Source organism: Phocoena phocoena, chromosome 6, assembly GCF_963924675.1.
Source record: "Phocoena phocoena chromosome 6, mPhoPho1.1, whole genome shotgun sequence".
NCBI classification, from domain to species: Eukaryota; Metazoa; Chordata; class Mammalia; order Artiodactyla; family Phocoenidae; genus Phocoena; species Phocoena phocoena.
The window spans coordinates 65401730-65418016 of record NC_089224.1 but is presented as its reverse complement, the minus strand read 5'-3'; the positions used below and the strand labels follow the sequence as shown (position 1 = coordinate 65418016).

Sequence of the window (16287 nt, the reverse complement as noted above, 5' to 3'; positions counted from 1 at the left end):
CGGGGCCCCCCTGGAGGAGCCTCAACCTGCCCCAAAGCTGTACTTTTGGCAAACCCAGGAGACACTTCAGAGTTCAAGGCAGAAGAACCTGATGATGTGAGCCCCTGTCTCGCTCTCCTGGGACATCAGTGGGAGATGGTGGAGTGTGCATGACAGCTGCTGTGTTAACATCTCTCTTGGTTCCAGGCAGAATTTCTTATTCTGACTATATTAGTTTGAGAGGGCTGACGTAACAAAGTACCACAGACTGGTACCATAGATAACAGAAATCTATTATCTCACAGTTCTGGAGGCTGGAAGTCCAAGATCAAAGTTCTGAGGCCCATGAGGCAGGGCTCTCTACTTGGCTTATAGATGGCCACCTTCTCCCTATGTCTTTACATCATCTTCACACTGTACGTGTCTGTGTCCAAATTTCCTCTTCTTATAAGGACACAAGTGATACTAGATTAGGGCCCACCCTAATGAACTCAGTTTTACTTGATTACTTCTGTTAAGACCTCATCTCCAAATAAGGTCACATTCTAAAGTACTGGGGTTAGGACCTCACCATGTGAATTTGGGTGGGGGGGGATACAATTCAATCCATAATGCTACCTAAACTTGGAAAAAAAAAAAAAAGGAAAGTCCTCATCAACTGAGATGAAAAAGATAAAAGCCCAGAAGAAGCTAGTTGCCTGGACATGTCCAGCCTGTGATTTGGTCCAGCCTATGTGCTTTATAGCAAATCAACTGGGAAAAGAAAGTGCATCATGTTCAAGATGAGCCAATGTCTGATACTGTGAGAAGGATCTGTTCTCTGGAAGCTGAATCCAATAAAATAAAAGAGGAAGAAGTTAAATCCCATATAAAACTATTACGAGCAACTGAGAAAGACTTGGGATCTCCAGACGGCACTCTAGGGCTTGTGTGGGGATTTAGATCAAGTGTCTGGTGAGACTGACGACTGAAGATCAGCTTCCCCTCACAGACACAGAAAACAAACTTATGGTTACCAAAGGGGAATTGGGAGTGGGGGGAGGAGAGGGATAAGTTAGGAGTTTGGGATTAACATATTTACACTACTATAAAGTATATAAAATAGATAAAAAACAAGGACCTACTGTATAGCACAGGGAACTATACTCAGTATCTTATAATAACCTATAATGGAAAAGAATCTTTAAAAGTATACATATACAGCCTGGAAGGGTGGGATGGGGAGAGTGGGAGGGAGGGAGACGCAAGAGGGAAGACATATGGGAACATATGTATATGTATAGCTGATTCACTTTGTTATAAAGCAGAAACTAACACACCATTGTAAAGCAATTATACCCCAATAAAGATGTTTAAAAAAAAAAAAAAAAAAATTCGAAAGCAGCAGTGGAATTAAATTGTCGAAAAAAAATAAAAAAAATAAAAAATAAAATAAAAAAAATAAAAGTATACATACATACATACATGTATATATAAATAACACAACATTGTAAATCAACTATATCTCAATAAATTTTTCAAAAAAAAATTAGCTTCTCTTGGAGAAGAAAACGGGGTAATAAATTGGAATCAGGGGATGGCAATAATGTTGATGACTGGGCATGAAGATCCAGGAGGAAACTGACTAATGTTCCAAAACCAAGCATGCATCTCACCACCCAAGATGGAGAGAAAAATCAATTTACACCAATGTCGCAGAAGAAGAGAACAGAAAAGCAGACTCAACAGGTCATCTTAGTGATGTCAGATTGAACAAGCCTCGAGTGAAAGTGCAGCCCCAAACCTTCAGGAGAGAGGAAATGAGATGATGTGACTCCTTCACAAGAAAGAAATGCAGCCTGCTGGGATATTGCCTGTTGAGGCAGAGCCAGAGGAGGAAAGGTCTGAAGCAAACAACAGGCTGAGCTGTGACGGTGAGTAGCTGGAGACCTGGAAGAAAAGCTGCAGTGACCCCGTGTTCTTCTCAAGCCAAATTCTATTCCTTCAAAAGGAGCTTATGATCATTGGCTGAGTGTGGGAGGCTAGACAAAACCCCCTCCCCTCAAGACAGAAGGGTGCAGACTTGAGACAAAAAAATAACCGTAAGAGCAATGAAACTTGAACCACAGCAATTCAGGGAGAAGGCAATATTATTAACTCCCTTTTACAAAGAGAAAACTAAGGCTTAGAGTTGAGAAACCTGCCCTAGATCACACGGCTCCTAAGTGGCAGAGCCGATATTCAAGCCCAGGTCTGACCCTTTCCTACTCTGTTCTAGTGCCTTCTTGAGTGGACCTCCACGCAGCTGAGGATTCAGACAGAACATCTGCTTCCTGATCCCTAGAAGTGCTGCTTCCTCTGAGACAGAAGGATATCTCACCGCTACCCTCTAACCCCCTCTTGACTGCAGGCTTTCCTCTTCCCTCACCTCCTCTTTCCCAAATCTGCTATTTCCAGTGGATCCGAATGTGGAGTTTGTGGCAAGTAGACATCCTCTTCCTTCTCGTTCTCCAGGAAGCTCTGCCTCTCCACAACCATCACCAAGCTGGCTTCCCACCTAGGGGGTCACTGTCCTTCTCCTCCTCATGGACTGGGCTTTCCCCTGGACACCCCTATCCAGACAATAAAAGTGAGTTAGTTACCTCCTGGGTTTACTGAGCTTCCACATATACATGAGCTTCCCTAATAGTCAAGATGCTGAAACACTACAAGGTTTTTAAAGTCATTTTGTTTTAAATTTTCCTGTAAAATATTTCTAAATTATCTATATTTATTTTTAGTTAAAAAAACTTTTTCATATAAGTGGTTCTACTTTTTCTCAAATTGTATCTTGATAGTGTTATAAATTTTAGGATATGTGTTACCATCATTTAATTATTATCACTACTTTAGAAACTCTAGTAAAAATACTCAGTTTTAATTTGATGAGTCAGCCCACTATTCCCTAAACAATATATATATAATTTTGTGAGCACTTCAGCCACCAGATACATCTGAAATAGCAAAACACTTGCCTCTGCCAATGGTGCTATGTACTACAGTTACAAAAGAAAGGTGAAACGAAGTTCCTTGTTGGCCTCAATATATTTCAGTTGTCTTCAAAAATCACAGCTCTGTCTCTCTCAGCATTCTATGATGGCCTAGAAGGTAGATATGAAGTCGTACTCAACCTTGTATCTGCAGCATCTCTCCTCTCTCAGGGATCAGCGTATGATAGATACCCAATAATATTAGGGTTTACTTCCTAAGAGGCAATAGGGTGTAATGGTTAAAACCCTGCTCTCTAGAACCAGACTGCCTGGGTTTGAATACCAGTTTCACATTTAATTAGCTGTGTGACCTGGTCAAGCCTCTATACCTCTCCAGGGCCTCAGTTTCCTCATCTGTATATAGGGGATAAAAATGGCACCTACCTATTAAAGTTGTGTGAAAGTTAAATTGAATAAGTATATGCAAAACACTTAGGGCCTTAACCATCTGAGGTGCTATCTAAGTGCTAGCCATGATTATTATTTACTCAGCAAATATTATTGGCCCAGGTTATTATGGACTAAATGTCTGTGTCCTCTCAAAATGCATCAATCGAAGCCCTAACCTGTAGCATGACGGTAATCGGAGCTGGGGTGTTGGGAGGTAAATTAGGTTTAGGTTATGTCGTGAAGGTAGGATCCTCATGATGGGATAAGCGCCCTCATAAGAAGATGGAGAGAGATGGCTCTCTCTCCACACGCATGCACTTAAGAAAGGCCGTGTGAGCACACAGTGACAAGGTTGCCTTTTTCAAGCTAGGAAGACAACCCTCACCCAGAACCGGACCATGCCGGCACCCCGATCTTGGACTTCCAGCCGCCAGAAATGTGAGAAACAAATGTCTGTTGTTTAAGGCCGCCAGGCTGCAGTAATTTGTTATGGAAGCCTGAGCAGAATAAGGCTGGAGAGCCAGCCCACAGGGTATTCAGCTCACCGGGTGCCGCTTCCTCAATCAACCCTGTGTTCCTCAACCCCAGTTTTCCATGCTCCCAAGTGGACCACTTCAACCTTCCAAGTGTCCACTTAGATCTCCTGCCCTGTGGCAGCTGAGGTGCTGGTATCCTTTGATCCACCTCTCCATCCCCAACGGGAGGACTCTTGGCTCTCCTGGAGTGGCTCCCTGCTGAGCAGTCCTTCCAGCCTCCAACGCCACCCACGCTCCAGAAGATATCCAGAAGATAACCTCACACTGCCCAGGGCATCAACATTTGGACCGCCCCTTTCTCTCTGTTCCCGCTCCCCTTGCACCTGCTGCTGGGCCAGACTCTGTTTCCCTTGTGTCGCTTCTCTCATTATACCTGTGTACTATCTATCTCCCTCACTAGACTGTAAGCTCTGCTCTGAAGGCAGATACCTATTTGGCTGACATTGCATCCATCTCCTGTTGGGTTTTCTAAGTCCAACCCGATACTCCATTCATTCATTCACTCCTGGGACAACCACTGAACTGCTCCCTATCCAACACTCTCATGGATGTTGTACCTACGAAAAATACGAAACTGTCCCCGCCCTCCAGAGCCATCCAGTCGAATGGAGCAACAAGTAACTGCAACCCAGCACACTGCAGTAGGGAGGCGAGCGACCATGGAACAGGGGTGGGACAAAGGAGAGAGGGGACCATCCTGCCCAAGGGGCTTGGCTTGGGAAAGTCTTCACAGAAAATGTACTTGAGTTAGGTCTTAATAATATGAGTAGGCATTCCCGAGGCGGACAAAAGGAGCTGAGGCATCCCAGGCAGAGGAAAAAATATCCCCAAGAGTCAGAAAAGCAAAACAGCGAAGAATGTTCTCAGATCGGTTAGTAGGATGAGCTGGCAGGAAGGAAGCCTGAGGTGCACCTGTGAACTCAGGGCTAGAGATGCCTTCTGACCTTAGGCTCTGCACACAGCAGGTATGGCAGATGCCACCCCCTCCTGCTAACACACCCTTCCCCTTGCCTAAATGTAGCTGAACCATTACATAGTGAACATGTCCTCTGTACCAGCCACCGAGATAAGGGCTCCCCACAGGCATTACCTTGTTTAATTCTCACAAGGTCCTTAAGAGGTGGATGGAAATTCTCCCTGTTTTCAGATGAAGAAACTCAGGCACCAAATGCCTAGGTTAACTTTCCCGGGGCCACACTGGTAAGAAGTAGTGGAGGTGGGATTCCTACCCAGGTTGGTCTGATGACAAAATTCATACTTTCTGACACCCACTAAGCCTGGGTAGGTGCCCTGGGGCCCTTGGTATGTCCCCATCATAATGAAATGGAATTGCCTCTTTACTGATTTGTCTCCCTCTAGGATCCCATGACAGCAGAGACTTTGCTTTGTTGACCACTGTACCCTTAGCAGCTGCCACAGGGCCTGGCAGGGTATGGCACCAATGGGGCATGCTGAGAATGAATGAACACATGAATGAACAGGGCTTTGAACTCTTTGCCAATGTGCCCTCTCACCCTTCTCTGTCCCTGAAGTGAAGGAGTCCCTATTACCCTCCTAAAGCCAAGATCTAAGTGCAAAACCCAAGTTCACTTCTACCCTCTGCCGCTTTGGTCAAAGGGAGAAAAACTCCTACAGAACCAGCCTCTGAAGCTGCATGGACGGACCCCTCCTCCAAGTGCAAGGGCTTCTGCCACCGTCCTTGCTTTCCATCCTCGTCCCCATCTGAGCACAAAAGCCTTAACATCCTTTGAGAGGCCTGCTTCCAAGACTGGCCCTTGAACGGTGTCAGGGAACTTGGGTCTGAGGCATCTCCCACCATTCTCAGGACTGATTAGAGTTGTCCACTGTCCCTAAACTCTGTACATAAATAATGCGGTTTAGGCTAAACATCTGCTTTCCTTCTGGGCGTCTGAACTTTTGGTACATGCTCTGCAGAGGATGCCAACATAGTAAGTCCCCAGAAAAAATACCCTGGGTACTGAGTCTTTAATGAACTTCCCTGGCTGGCAACATTTCACACATGTGGTCTAGTGGAATTAAGCATGTCCTGCGTAGCTCTACTGGGAGAAGATACTTGGAAGCTTGCGCCCGGTGTTCTCAGATTGTGATCGTGTACTTTTGCCATTTGCTGATTTTCCTTTGTGCTATTTCCCTGTAATAATCATAGAGGTGGCTATGACTATATGCTAAGCCTGTGAGTCTTCCTAGTGAATCACTGAAACTGGAGGTGACCTTAAGTATCCCAAGATACAATCTCTCCCAGAAGCAGGACTGAGAAATACCTCCTGTCCAGTTCTGACCATTACCAGAGGAATTGCACACCCTGGGCCCCCAGGCATGTAAAATTGTGCAACTGGCTGAGTGGGATGGAGGAAACAAAGGTGAGTCTAAAGTAGGCGGTGGTTACTCAGCTCCTGAGCTCAGCAGCAAGTCACAGGCAGAGCTGGGCAGGGATAACACCCACTGATGCTAAGCCCTCTCCCTCTGCTGACGGCAGGTGCCCCCCGATGGTAACACAGAACACTGTGGGGCAGGTTTTGGCCTTGTTCCGAAACCCAAGAGAAGTGCTTTATATCCTCAGGTACAATGAGGATTCCTTTCAGAAAAATATGAAATAAAATTAGGAGATGTTTGTCTCACGTCTGTGAAACTGCAGGGAGGGTGGGACACAGCTCAACCTCACAGGACCCAATAGCAGTGGGCCGCCGCCCTTCCTGGATTTCTTTTCTGTAGCAAACCTTCTGACCTTCACAGCATTGACTGTCAGCACCCACCCTCAGAATAGGCTTATGCCAAGTTATGCTAAGGAGACTAGACACCTGGTAGCACAGATTTTTTAAGCCATTAAGCTGAGCAGGCAAAGGTGTGAAAGGAAGAAAACTAAAACTCGATGGCCACTACTTGCACAAAGGACTCCTGCTCTGGCTTACAAAGCTCCTCGGGTTCTAGGTTGACTATGATTCATGGTAACAGGCAAGAGGGAGAGGGCCAGTCACGACTCCAGGACTGTGGCCTAAGAACGCCTTATCTTATGAAAGTAAGTCCACACTTGGCCCTGTCCCCAAGCAGCCTATCCCACTACCTGGTAACGCTGGCCTTCCTAGAAGTGGTGAAGAGGCGTGTCCTCAGTCCCCTGTTTACATGGAGCTGGGGGGCCTCACTGGCCTTTGTCTCCTCAGAATTCTCTTCCCACCTCTCCCCCATCTCAGAGGCTTCTCTTCCAGCCACCCCTCCCCACAGAATCCCTATGTCCCAGTTCCCAGCCCAGCCTGGGTCATATCTACTTCCTCAGCTCTACTTAGCTCCTGTACACACAGGATGCGTGAGCCTCATCCCCTCCCTCACTCTTGCTCCGGTCCTACACTTCCAAATGCCTCCAATCCACTGGTTCTCTAAGTGAGGCCCCCAGACCAGCAGCATCAGCATCACCTGGGTACTTGCTAGAGATGCAGATTCTCGGGCCCCCACCACAGACTGACTGACTCAGAAACCAAACGCAGGGGGTCAGTAATGTGTGTCTTAACAAGCTTCTAGGTGATTCAGACACAGCCCAGTGTGTTAGGACCACTGAACCACACATTTCCATTTGCTTATTCTAAGGCTGTCTTAATTTTCAAATGGAAGTGATTTTCGTTTTCTAAATCCAGATGATTTCCCTGTTTCTCTTACTGCTCCCTACAGTTGCCAGTAATACAAGAGCCAAACAGCACAACCCAAGTTCAATAGAGTGGGCCTCTAAAAATGCCAATAGGTATTTTAAAAATTCAGGACTGATTTGTAACTGTAGAACATGAAGGTGATTCTCCATACGGCTATAGAGAAAAAACACTCCCATGCAGCTTGGGGAAGAACAAAAATGTACCAACTCACATCAAAATGTCCATCAGCCTACCCTCCTGTTGGGGGTACTTGAAAATAAAATCAAGAGTGCCCTAATAGGGCTTCCCTGGTGGCGCAGTGGTTGACAGTCCGCCTGCCAATGCAGGGGACATGGGTTCGTGCCCCGGTCTGGGAGGATCCCACATGCCACGGAGCGGCTGGGCCCGTGAGCCATGGCTGCTGAGCCTGCGCGTCCGGAGCCTGTGCTCCACAACGGGAGAGGCAACAACAGTGAGAGGCTCGCGTACCGCAAAAAAAAAAATAAAAAAAAGAGTACCCTAATAAAAGATATCAACAATTTATTAATATGATTTGTAAAGTATATTCTTACATATTTTAATAAGTAGAATGGACAGATGTTAACCAACAAAATATCAAACGATATTTTCGTTCAAGTGTTTAAAATATCCATCATCGGAACTTCCCTGGTGGTCAGGTGGCTAAGACTCTGCGTTCCCAATGCAGGGGACCCGGGTTCGATCCCTGGTCAGGGAACTAGGTCCCACATGCCGCAACTAAGTGTTCGCATGCCACAACTAAAAGATCCCGCACGAAGCAATGAAGATCCTGTGTGCCGCAACTAAGACCCTGTGCAGGGTCCCCTAAATAAATAATAAAATGTCCACCATCAGCATAAGCATATTTTTTGGTGTATCAACATTTGAGAGGTGCACGATTTTTTGGTGTGCATTAAATTAGCATATAGAAGAAAAGTCCCTGCCTACTTACTCCCCTTCACCTCCAAGAATCTATGTATTAATTCTTCACTCAAACCCTTTGGAACATCAGGTACTACATGTACTAGTCCCCAAGGCAAATAAAAAGATGAGCCAAAACCAAAATAAATTTTAAAAGAGCAAAGGGCTCAATTTACATTTTTAGTATTTTTCTAAACCATTGAAACTAGGGAATTTATTCAAAATTGATTTTCCTCTTCCTCTACCTAGTGTTCCCCTAGAAGAGGATTTATAAAAAGGTCAGGAAAGAATGGCTTAATAAATAAGCTCCTGAAAAAATGTTTAACATCATAAGGCAACAGAGGAGTGTGAATTAAAATTACTTCACGGGCTTCCCTGGTGGCGCAGTGGTTGAGAGTCCGCCTGCCGATGCAGGGGACACGGGTTCATGCCCCGGTCCGGGAAGATCCCACATGCCGCGGAGCGGCTAGGTCCGTGAGCCATGGCTGCTGAGCCTGTGCGTCCGGAGCCTGTGCTCCGCAACGGGGGAGGCCACAGCGGTGAGAGGCCCACGTAACGCAAAAAAAAAAAAAACAACAAAAAAAACCCTACTTCCCACCAACTAGGATGGCTAAAATAAAAAAGACTGATTTGGATGTGTAGAAATTGAAACTCTCACACATTGCTGATGAGATAGTAAACTAGTGCACCTACTCTGGAAAAGTCTGGCAGTTCCTGAAAATGTTAAATATAGAGTTAGATATGTTTTTCACTTGTAGGTATGTACCCCAAAGACATGAAAAAATATGCCCACATAAAAACATGAATGTTCACAGCAGTATTATTCCTAATAGGCAAAAAGTAGAAACAACCCAAATGTCCATCAACAGATGAATGGATAAACAAAATGTGATAAACACAATGGAACATTATTTGGCAATAAAAAGAAGAAAGCTCTGATACATGCTGCAATGTAGATAAACCTTGAAAACATTATGCTAAATGAAAGAAGCCAGAAATATAGGACCACATATTGTATAATTCCATTTATATCAAATGTCCAGAATAGGCAAATCTATAGACAGAAAGTAGATTAGTGGTTGCTTAAGGTGGGGGAAATAGGGCATTAGAAGGTGCCAGCTAAGGGGTGGAAGGGCTTCACGAAGGGGTGGTGTTCTTTTTAGGGCAACAAAAAGGTCCTGAAATTGAGTCTGGTGATGGTTGCACAACTCTGTGAATATACTCAAAATCAATGAATTCCACACTTTATAGGTGAATTGTGTAGCACGTGAATTACATCTCAATAAAACTGTTTTTTAAAGAATGACCTAGAAGCTAGAAGAGAATTACAAACAAACTCAGTTAAGCAAAATGTGTGAGGTACCTCAGATATGTGGCTTCTTCTGTCTCCTTTGCATTATAAATTTCTCCCAAATGAAGGTAAGACATTTTTATTATCATTTTACAGTTTACAAGCATTTTTATAAAAAAGGTCTTTCTGAGTCCTTACTATAATCTTAGGGGGAGATAATTATTTCCCTAATTTTACATTTAGGAACACGGTGGCTCCAAGTTTATGAGGTTTATTCCCGCTCAGTCAGCGGGTCAGGGTAAGTATCAGTTCTTTTGCACCTGAATTCTGTGCCCTTTCTTCCGCACTGTGTAGCATCTTGGGGTGCCTCGTAAATACCATCAGGTTGATATGCAGAGACGGTACTGCTGACCGGACTCAGTAAGGAGAATGCCCATGACTTGCTTTTTCTGGGAGCTGGACTAGCTATTCTAATGCTACATTCAAGCCACGTATAGTCTAATTGATCACTCATCAGAGGTCTTGTGGTACCACGGAAAGAACACTTTGCTGTTGACTCCTTTGCTCTTTTGGAATTTATTTCAGTTTGGGCTCATTTTTTATTTGCTTCAAAGCCTAGAGCAGCTAGTACCTGATGTTCCAAAATATTTGAATGAAGAATTAATGAGGGCTTCCCTGGTGGCGCAGTGGTTAAGAATCCGCATGCCAATGTAGGTGACACGGGTTCAATCCCTGGTCTGGGAAGATTCCCACATGCTGCGGGGCAATTAAGCCCATGTACCACAACTACTGAGCCTGCACTCTAGAGCCCGCAAGCCACAACTACTGAGCCCACGTGCCACAACTACTGAAGTCTGCGCGCCTAGAGCCCGGGGCTCCGCAACAAGAGAAGCCACAATGAGAAGCCAGCGCACCGCAATGAAGAGCAGAGCCCACTCACCGTATCTAGAGAAAGCCCGCGCACAACACTGAGGACCCAACACAGCCATAAATAAATTAATTAATTAATTTAAAAAAAAGAATTAATGAATACATAGTTTCTTGGAGGTGAAAGGGAGTTAGTAGGCAGGGATTTATTATTCTACATGGAAGGACCATGGAAAAGACCATATTCTACAGTAGGAAGGCCCAGGTTGGCTTCAGTCTTCTCATCTGTAATATTATAAAAAAAGAAACACCTCTCTCAAAGTCATTGTAAAGATTTATTGAGAATATATATGAAAATGCCCAATTCAAAACGGGCACTCGACAAAAGTTCATTGACGGATCAAATAGTCTAATACCTTGATACCTTAGGGAGACCAGTGGGTTTTTCTGCACATTCAGGATTCTGAACCTCAGATCTCAAGAATGAAGACCAACATCAAAAAGTGTTTATCCGATTTGCCAAACTGAAACAATGACTACCTAATTTTAAGGAAGAATTCATCATTAATTTTATTTCATGTTTAATATAAAATTGTGTTCTCTTGCACTTTCAGATTAATTTCTCAATATCTCAGTTTGCATGTGTGTGTGTGACTCCCAAACCTAATTATATATCGGAATCACCCAAGGTGTTATTAAACCTACAGATTCCAATGCACGGAGTCTCACTCAGAGAAGGTCTGGCGTAGTTAGAGAGGTTCCATTTTTACTAAACTCCCCAAGTGATTCTCCAGGCATCACTGAATTACTGATAAATCCATTCACCGAACACTTTCTAGGAATGTTTTCTCCTGTGTGGACTACAAAATAGCATTTTTTCACCAAACAAAACACTGAACTATATTGCTATTTCGAAGAGAACACAGTGGAGGAGGGGAAACATTTTCTCTTTGCCTTAGCATAATTAAAAAAAAAAAATTCTGAAATTTTGTGAATGCAAGAATCTCGTGAAAAAAGGAGAATTTTCTGCCAAATCTTGCCTATCTGAATCATCTTCATTCATCATTTCAAAGGGACTTTTCAATCAAAGGGAGCTCTAAGTTCCTTCCTACAAGGTGACAGCCTCATTCTGATGAAAGTCATAAGACAAGAAAAGTCAAGGGTCTTAGAGAAAAAAGAATTTGGGAAGAATTTTAAGGATCTGGCACTATTCAGCTACTTATGAAATCTTCCCAATATCTCTGATGACTTATGTATTCTGAACCACATTCTTGATCTATAACAATGCCTTTGTTAGATCATGAATGAAACCATTTTTATTAGCTTGCCAATTCACATTTCTGTTCTCACTGAAAAGCATGTCCTCAAACCACAACCTGGATAATTTTGAGCAGATGCAAGCAGATTACTTTCAGTATTGCAAAGCTTTCTATAAATTAGGAGTTTGGGATTAACAGATACACACTACTATCTACAAAATAAATAAACAACAAAGACCTACTGTATGGCACAGTGAACTGTATTCAATGTCTTGTAATAACCTATAATGGGAAAGAATCTTAAGGATATACATATGTGTGTAAGTGAATCACTTTGCTGTACACCTGAAATTAATCATTGTAAATCAACTATACTTCAACTGAAACAACAACAACAAAGCTTTTCTAAATTATACAAACAGTTTTACAACCAGAAATAATGTTCTTGGACCATTAGACTCACTTAACATTAAAGCAGTAACAAAATAGATTGGGGTCTTTTAGAAAATTATTTCAAATCTTTCTCCCTCCTATATATACGCCAGCAACAACACTTTTTCTTAAGCTTTCTTTCAACTACTTTCAACAATGAGTTTGGATCAGTATTAAAAAACAAAAACAAAATGCTAAACTCAATGTAAACATGACCCCTAAAATAAAGCCAGTTAAAAGAAGCACAGAGATCTTACCAGTCATGTGCACCTAGTTAATCAGTGCAGATTGAGCCCTGGGTAGTTCCATTCCTTTCCAACCAGACCAAAGAGGAAGCCCTCATGGTTTCAGGTTGTCTCCATTAAAAGAAAGCACACGCACTTCAAGAATCTGCAGTTAAAATGCCAAGTCCACCAGGCCAGTGACCCAGGAATTTCCAAACGTTTATTCATATTCTGAGAAGATGATTTTAATTTTACTTTACATTCCTGTTCAACCTTTTCTGTACCCTACAGAAAATGTCATTAACAGTATCCGGAAGCTCAGGGGTTGGGAAGAGCGGGGAATAGGGTATTCTTTAATGGGTACAGAGTTTCTGTTTGGGACGATGAAAAAGTTCTGGAAAAGGATAGTGGTGATGGTTGCACAACATTGTGACTGTACTTAACGCCACTGAATTGTACTCTTAAAAATGGTGGTTAGGGGGCTTCCCTGGTGGCGCAGTGGTTGAGAGTCCGCCTGCCGATGCAGGGGACACGGGTTCCTGCCCTGGTCTGGGAAGATCCCACATGCCGCGGAGCGGCTGGGCCCGTGAGCCATGGCCGCTGAGCCTGCGCATCTGGAGCCTGTGCTCCGCAATGGGAGAGGCCACAACAGTGAGAAGCGCGCATACCACAAAAAAAAAAAAAAAAAATGGTGGTTAGGACTCTGCACTTTTATTACTGAGGGCCTGGGTTCAATCCCTGGTGGGGAAAATAAGATCCCACAAGACGCCTAGAGGGGCAGGAAAAAAAGAAAAAAAAGAAGAAAAATGGTTAAAATGACAAATTTTATGTTGTGTGTATTTTATCACAATAATAACGATGAAAGAATCAAAGTACCTAGAAACAAAAAACCCAAAGGCTTAAGGAGCCTGTCACCTGGGGTGGAGGTGCTGTGACCCATAAAGCTGTAGTGTGTTTGTCCTGGTCTGGCAAAACGAAGGTTCAAATGTAGGACTGGATGGACATGTAGGGAAATGTAAATCACTTCTTCAAACTGGACAAAAAACTTCACCCCAACGTAACCCTCTGCCAGTCTCAAGCCTTAATATGCAAAGGGTCCCCTGGGGACCTTGATTGAGCAGTTCTGGGTAGGTCTGAAGTCCTGTATTTTTTTAAATTATTATTATTATTTTTTTGCGGTACGCGGGCCTCTCACTGTTGTGGCCTCTCCCGTTGCGGAGCACAGGCTCCGGACGCGCAGGCTCAGCGGCCATGGCTCACGGGCCCAGCCGCTCCGCGGCATGTGGGATCTTCCCGGACCGGGGCACGAACCCGCTTCCCCTGCCTCGTCAGGCGTGAAGTCCTGTATTTTTAACAGGCCCCCAGGTGATACCGCTGTTGCTGGACCTTGAACCTCACTCAAAGCCGCAAGGCCCCAGCGCGTTTGACGTAAAGACAGTCACCCTATCAATCTAACCCTTTAGAACCACGGTCCCCTCACCGGGAAACGTGGAGGGTTGATCATGTGTTTCAGAAGAATTGGCTAAGGTCTTAACTTACCTCCCAACCACAGTTTGTAAAAGTGCGCTGAGAAACTTGGATCGAAGGCCTGACTGAATGGAGCCTTCTAAGAGAACCCACTCACCCCGGGACTAGCAAGCAGCCGCAGCTGATAAGGATAATTGACAGCGGCAGTTTCGCAGAAAGCCCTCAAGACGACTTCAAAACAGTCTTGAAAACACCCTTCTCAAGCTCGAAGAATGCCTGGAATTCAGTGGCCTTTATCCAACATAAAGATGTCCAACTCAGTTTTGACTGAGTTCCCTATAGAAGAACCTCACAATGTAGCCCTTGAAGACTGACAACACCCAGCATGTTGAGAAGCTCGGCCCCTTCCTTACAAATGGGTCAGAAAGTGCAAAAAAAAAAAAAAAAAAGTTCCCTCAAACTCTGTCGAGCTGGGAGCACAGATCTCGGCTCCCGGGCTGCGTGGGCTGACAAGCATCTCCGGAGTTCTCAGGTGTGCGCACTTTCCAGGCTCCGCGGCTGAGACTCCGCCGGCAGCCCAGGTGGCGCCCACCTGCTCTCAACTAGCCAGCGCCTCCCTCGGCCCGCGTAAATCCAAGCCACCAGATCCTGCCCCCTCCAGCTACTGCAAACGCTTACTGCGCCGACAGAAACTCAGAGGCCCTTTGAATCTGGTTCAAGAGAAGCTCAACAGAAAGTGAAACAGCTCCCATTCCTTGGGGGAGAAGGCTCCAGACCAGGTAGGAAAAAGAAGGTGGCTCCCAGTCACCTGTAGCTGCCCCAGCTGCGCGCCCAAACCCACTTCCAGAATGGTCCCCAAGAGAAACCCCGTGACTGTCATCCCGGAGGGGGGTATGGGGAGGCAAAAGTCAGTTAAGCATCCCCAGAAAGGGAAAATAATCAATGCCCAATAAAGTCCAGCCCGAATCCACAGGGGCATGGGGTGACAGAGCATTTACTCACGCTGCCCCCCACCTCCGCCCCCATGAAGGACCAGGGGGCAAGCGCCCCGCCGCAGCCCGCAAAGCCCTCCCCCGCCAGAGTCGGGACCGGAGGGAGATATGCCGGGCGCTGCCGGAGCGTGGAGGCTGCCGGAGCGTGGAGGCTTTTCTCCGGCCTCGCGGAGGGCAGCGCCGGGACGCCTGCGGGCGCTCAGTGGCCAGCGAAGGACCGGGAGGAGGGTACTCGCCTGGAGGCGGGTGGCGGCCGCAGTCGGCGGAGTCGGGGGCAGGGCGAAGGCGGCTCTGACGGGCGCCTGGGAGCCTCCGACGCGGCGCCGGCTGCTGGGCCGGTGTTCACTGCGCTCCCCGCGCGCGTCGCCGGCGGCGCCTCGCGGAGCCGGAGTGCTGGAGGCGGCCCAGCGAATGGGCGGGCGCGAGTGCCCTCGGCCGCTGCTCCTGTGTCTTATTGTGACTCAAGCTATTTCCTGTTTGGAGGTTTGGGAGAAAGAAAAAAAAAAATCCAGGGTGGGGGCAGGGGGATCGGGGCGGCGGTGAGCCAGAGAGCGGCGGCCTGGAGGAGACGAGGGTGGGCAGCGGCTGTCACCTGCTTACTTCGAGCCCCCGAGGGTGCCTAGCGCGCGAGCCGGAGGAGAAATGTAGTTTATTGCAGTGCTACTTTGGGGTACTGGGAAGGACAGAGGGTGGCTCACACACGCCACCCAGCGTTGGGGTAGGGGCTGCGGCCGCAGGGACCACTTGGTCACTCCAGCCCGCGCGCCCACTCCCCTGCCTCTTCTCTGCAAAACTGCCGCTGAGCTTTCTGTCCCCCGAAGGGCAAGCGGAATTCGCTGTGCTGCCTTCTTTCTTCGTGACCTGGTCGGCTTTTCGATCCCTTCCAGGGGTGTGAGCAAGGAAGGGGTGAGCGTCGTTCCCCTTTCAAAAACTACGGGAGGATCGTTGTGGACCATTGTGGGTGTTTGGTGGTATTGGCGGGGGGGGGGGGTGGGGAGGGTGGGATGGGAAGGCAAGTTAATTATTTTGGTGGAAAGTTAACTTATAAGATCAGCTTCCGTTCCCCTCCTCCACCAACCTCGCCCTTAGCCGGATCACAGGGTCTGAGGCCCCAATCCGGAAATACCGGTTCCTCCCGCTGGGACAATAGGTGAAGGCGGGAGCGTTAACCCGAGGGCTGGCTTAGTCACCACGGGAATCTCTGCTCCGCTGGGAGGGCAGAATCCTCCTAGTACCCAAGCGTGCAACTGGCAAGCAGGTGCCTC

General features: G+C 46.2%; 1 protein-coding gene across 1 annotated transcript in view; it reads right to left on the bottom strand.

The window, feature by feature from the left end:
- Nucleotides 1–15693, bottom strand: part of TJP2 (tight junction protein 2) — a 134610-nt gene extending 118917 nt beyond the window's left edge. The window contains exon 1 of the mRNA XM_065878433.1: nt 15259–15693. The gene's annotated coding sequence lies outside the window, so the exon portion shown is untranslated. The remainder of the gene's footprint in view (nt 1–15258) is intronic.
- Nucleotides 15694–16287: the final 594 nt, after the last annotated feature.